The sequence below is a fragment of the Belonocnema kinseyi genome, chromosome 7 (genome assembly GCF_010883055.1).
Source record: "Belonocnema kinseyi isolate 2016_QV_RU_SX_M_011 chromosome 7, B_treatae_v1, whole genome shotgun sequence".
Classification (NCBI taxonomy): domain Eukaryota; kingdom Metazoa; phylum Arthropoda; class Insecta; order Hymenoptera; family Cynipidae; genus Belonocnema; species Belonocnema kinseyi.
This window is the reverse complement of record NC_046663.1, coordinates 55,847,024-55,852,584: the sequence shown is the minus strand read 5'-3', so window position 1 is coordinate 55,852,584 and position 5,561 is coordinate 55,847,024. Positions and strand designations below refer to the sequence as shown.

At 27.1% G+C, this 5,561-nt stretch overlaps 1 protein-coding gene across 1 annotated transcript in view; it reads left to right on the top strand.

Moving 5' to 3' along the window:
- The window catches only part of LOC117177185 (synaptotagmin-7), an 858,402-nt gene that overhangs the window by 780,190 nt on the left and 72,651 nt on the right, over nucleotides 1–5,561 (top strand). The gene's annotated exons all lie outside the window — the stretch shown is intronic.

Genomic DNA, 5,561 nt, shown 5'->3' with positions numbered 1-5,561 from the left:
AAGAGGGAGCTCTTCTTAATATTTTGACACCAAAATCATGTCGATACACCTTACCGACTGCGAGTAAAGCCACCCACGCTTTAACTTGACAGACTGTACTGAAACATATTTGATAACTTGTTAAGATTCAAAATACAGAAAACTCAAAGTATCTCAAATGTGTGTAAACTTAGGGATATTTTCGGTTGAAAAATGCAATTTAGAAGTAAAATCTGAAAAATTAATTTTGAGTCTTAATATTTTAAGAAACTCAAACCTTTTTTTAAATAATATATTACAATTTCCTATATTCAATATAATATTTGTTCGATATGACCCATTTAAAACGAGGTCTCCTAGAACAGTGTATCGACTTCTAAAAAAAGAACTAACAATACAGTTCTTTAATGGAGGGATGTAGACATTTAATTATGCGAAATCTTCGTTTATTTTTTGTGACAAAACTTCAAGTAAATAAGAGGGAAGTGTGTTGGCAAATTTGCTCACGATAATTAACGATAGCATTGATGTTGGCACGTTATATATAGTCTAGAAACGAGTTCACAAATTTCAAATTACATTTGACTTAGATTAATTCAACCTGACACAGTGGCTACTTTAATCCATTGTTTTCCAGTTTCTTGAGACTACAAGGATCTGCTTGGCTCGGTGTCAACTAATTTAATCACTTAGAAGTACCGGTAAAATTATTCCTCAGAGTGAAAATAGGGAACAGTCTCTTGATGAAACAAGTCCCAACTTTGTTCTCAAAATCTTTGGCTTTAGTAAGAATATTGGATTTTTAGTTGTGAGTGTGCATTAATTACGTAAGGACTTTTTTCAGGGGTTTCCTTTCTATTATTTTAGCTGTTGAATTTTTTTATTCTGTGATAAACATAATGTCATACATTTATTTTATTCTTTGTTACGTAATATTTTATTTTACATATACGTCCAATTAATATAGATTCGAAAATTTGAATTATTTTTCAAGTCTGGTGTATATCTTTAACGAAATCTCATTGAATTCCTAGAAATCTTTGCAAGCTTTACAGTCTTGTGAATCATTCTTAAGATTTAAAAAAAAATCAAATTTCTTAAGTCGCGTAAAAATGTTTAAAAATCCTTTTTATTCCGTGGATATCACGCATGAAATCTTAAAATTTGATCCTTCGAAAACTGTTAAAATCCTTGAAGTCGCTTGAAATCTTAAAAATCCCATAAAATCTCTTGAAATCCCTTAGAGAATATTAAAATTTCTCCAATGTCCTTAAAATCATTAATATTATTTGGAAATCACTTCTTTTCTAATTTGAATCAGTCAAATGTTCTACAAATTCGAGAGTAACTAACAGATAGCAAGAATTCAGTCACTGATTGAAATCACTGTAAATTGTGACTGATTTAAAAATATAGCTTTAAAAAATCCCTTAAATCTTTTTTAATTTTACAGAATCCTCTGAAATTTGTGGATAAAGAATCCTTAGAAATATCTATAACTTCTTAAAATCATGCGAAATAGTCAAAACCTTTTTTTTATATCCTCAAACCTCTCAAAATCCTTTAAAATATTTCCAAATCTTTTTAAACACCTTTAAATTCTTTAAAATCTTCAAAATCGCATTAAAATCCTCAGAAATCATAAAAAGTCGTAAAAATACTTTAGTATTATATGAAATCCTTTAAAATTCTTTAAAATCTCGTATCTTATTTTAGAATATTTTTAAATTTCTTCAAATTAGTTCAAATCTCTTAAAATGTCTTGAACAATGCGGAAATGCTTCGGTATCTCTTGAGATTATTTTAAGCCCAGTAAAATCTCTGGAAATATGATTTAGCTCCTTAAAAAACATTTAAAATCTTGCAAAATCTTTGGAAAAAATGAGGATTATCTCTGAAATTGTAAGCGAATTTCTTCAAACTCTAGAATTCTTTTGAAATCATTTGAAATCGTACCCTAAAACTTTTTTAATCCCTTGACATTTTTTTAGATTAATTGGGATCTTAAAAATTTCCCAAAAAGCACTCTTTCTCAATTCATGAAAACAACTTTTCTTTGCAAACTAAAGTTGCTTCTTAAAAATTGTCATTTGAAACAAAATCGATTTGATAATTATAACTGTGCACAAACTCTACTTTAACTTTATCTCAGATTAACATTTGAAATTCTTGTAAAGTCGCCTTAGTAATCAAAGTTATTTCACGATAATTTTTTTTTGCACTTGCTTCGAAAGTTCTTTTATTTGAAGATCTTATTGTGATTTTCGGTTCTCTAAATATTCCATTTCATTCACTAGAATACAATTTGAGATGAAATTTTTCCCGAGTGAAATCTTGGACATCGACAATTCAGAGCAATTTCGAAACTTTTCCCTAGACACTTGCTACCGTTTCATCCTGTCATGAATTTTTCGCTTTTCGTCTATGATGAAAAACTTCCATTTGAGAGATTGGTAATCAGTGATTCGCTCTCTATTTTGTTTAAAGTAAATTCTTACTTCCAAAAGGATAATTTAATCAACTCGTTTATCAGAAGTTGAGTTTAGAACTTGGAAATGCAGGTTAACTTTTTGAATAAATCCTTAAACTCAAAAGTTCTGAAAATCTACTTTTAACATAAATCCTGTTAAATTCAACTAAAAATATCTAAGAAAGTTACTTCTTTCATTTTTTTTTCTTCAGTTTTCGAATATTCTCAAATAATCACTCTATTCCATTACTCGATTATTTTCCAAATAACTCAAAAGATAAGTTAAGGATATCAATGTTGGTGTGAAAATCGTTCTACGTCCTTTCACATTCAAATTCTATGTGGGAAATGAACAAAATAATATTTTCTCGACATACATACATTTTTTAAACTAAATGAGAACCCTAAATAATAGGAATCCTGAATATTATTCCAATTCTCTTGAAATATATATATCTTCTACTCACCATAAACTTTTAAAAATATATATAGTTTGGAAGAAATATAAAATATTTTATGAACTTTCAAAAATCTTTAAAAATTTGAAAATATTATACATTACTTCAAAACTTCTAAATTCTTAATATCTATTAATCTGACTCAAATAAGTTCTAAAATTTGAAAAATATTCACAAATATAAAAAATTGCCTTAAAATGTTCCAAATTTGTTTGACATTTTAGATATCTTTGGAAATATTTTGAAATTTTTTTTAAAAATTATTTTTTAAAGAAGAGAATATTAAAATTTTGTACACGAGTCTAAAGGAATTTTGGTTATTTTATTGATACCTTTTAAAACTGACAAAAAGCTTTAAGATTTGGCTTCGAAATCCTGCAATTAATTTTAAGAATAAATATTATTTAAGGTTTTTTCATGAATTTAAAAGAAATTTTTTGATTATCTTCAAACCATTCCAAATCTTTCAGAAGCTTAACAGGTTTTATTTAAATCCTTCTTAAATCTACATTTTGTTTCAAAAAAGTTTTATCTCTTTTGAAATGATAAATTAGTTTTCAAATGTTTTCAAAACTTCATAATAATATCTCCTAAACTAATTAGAATCTTTTTTAGAATTTTTTCAAATCCTGCAAAATTTAATACATAGTATTTGAATCTTTTAGAACTTTTTTAAAAAATTTTAAAAATCTTTAGAAATGTTAAAGAAATTTAAACAGTGTTTTAAAATTAATTTTAAAAAATATAACATCATTTAAAATTTGATCAGGAATCTTTTAAAAATGAGTACATTCTTTCAAATCTTTTTAAGTTTGAAATTATTCTTGACTCTTTCTAAACCTTCTTAAATATTGTTAAACTTACTCGAATTTTTCGTACAGTTTTGTTCAATTTCTGCAAAATTTAGAAAAATGGTAGTCTCTTTTTTGTAAATTTAGAAATAATCTTCAAAAACTTACATTACAGTCTTCCAGATACTCCTTTACCAATTTATGAAAGCATTTGAAATTATTTGAAAAACTCTAAATTAAGTTTTCACAACAAAAAGAAACATTACAAATATTCCCAAAAATCTTGAGAGAATTTCCATGCTCTCTTTAAAATTTCAAAATGCTTACATGAATTTATTCTAAATTCTTTGTTTCAATTCTTCACAAATTAAAATTCTGTTACAAAATTTTTTAACTATTAACTATTCTATTAAAATAAAGAAATTAAATTAAATGAAAAAATTACTTTGAATTTATGTTACATTTTTTAAGATCCTTTTATGTTTTAAATCTATTTGAAACATAAAAATATCTTTCAAACTTACTAAACATATATATTCTTAAACTTTGTATTCTTGGAAATTTAAAAAATTCTGCTACAAAAACTTCTACATTTTCTTTTGTAATTTTACCAAATCATTTGAAATGTTTTGATTCGTTTCTCAATTTTCTTTTCAATTTAATTTTTCAGCATGAAAAATCTTTTCAAATTTTCTCAGAAATCTGAAGAGAATTTGTTATTCTTTTGAAACATTTCAAAATTCTCTAAAAAAAAGTGATTATTTTAATATTTATAACTTTTAGCATTGCTTTTATATTTAGAGTTTTAAAATAAATGCACAGTTTCCTATAGAGAAATAAATTTCAGACTCAATTCTTTATGTTCAATTTGGTAATAAAAATATTCATCGTCAAAAAATATGGTGGATAAACGAGAATCTCGTCACGATCGAACGTTTTCTTAAGAATTTCGTACGATTAAGACGAGACGATATTAGAATATCCTGATGGCAAACCCACAAGAAGTAAATTATCGAACGATTTTCGTATCGTATCGCTCGAATTGTTAATAATCTTTTTTTAAATGTTGTATTGGATTTCTTTTTTGACGAATATATTCCTTTAAACAGGGGTGCCATTTTCATATATTATTAAAATTATAATAATAATTTCTTGAAATATTTGTCAAGGCTTGTAACCTTGTCTCAGGCTGCTATATATTTATTTTGCATTATTTAAATCGTAAAAAAGAATTATATAAGTATACGGTTGATTGCCAAAAGGTTTATCATTACAAATCCTAGGCATTTTTTCTGACCAATGAATTATATCTTAAACTATCGCGACTTTGTTTAGAAATTGCAAATAAAAAGTCAATAATTTAAAACAAAAAAATTCAAAGAGAATATTAACGACATTTTTTTATTATTCAATATTGACATATATCACTCGTACTGAATTGAAAATAATATTAATCAAGAAAACCTAACCATCAAGCTTGAATCTTAGACGATAGCGCGCCAGGCTTCTAAGCAGGAGGACTGGGGTTCGATCCCTGTGCCGGTACCAATGGAAATTTGTCTATGTACTTTTACCAGGGCTTCGATGGTTCGGAACCCACCTTAAACTGTAGCTCCCCTCAGAAAAATCTGATGCCTTACCAAGGATAAACAGGCTCCGTAGGAGGGACCAACCTTGTGGGTCTAAGCTGATTTCGAGAAGACTTGAAAATGAGTCAGCGATCTCCTAGCGCTTGGAGTCTCCATACGGGGGCAACCATACGGGCTGGTCGCTGCACGCTTACGAATAATGAATATATACATACATAAACTTACAAAACACACCTGGGCAGTACTTCGAATCTGTGCATCTAACTGATTACCT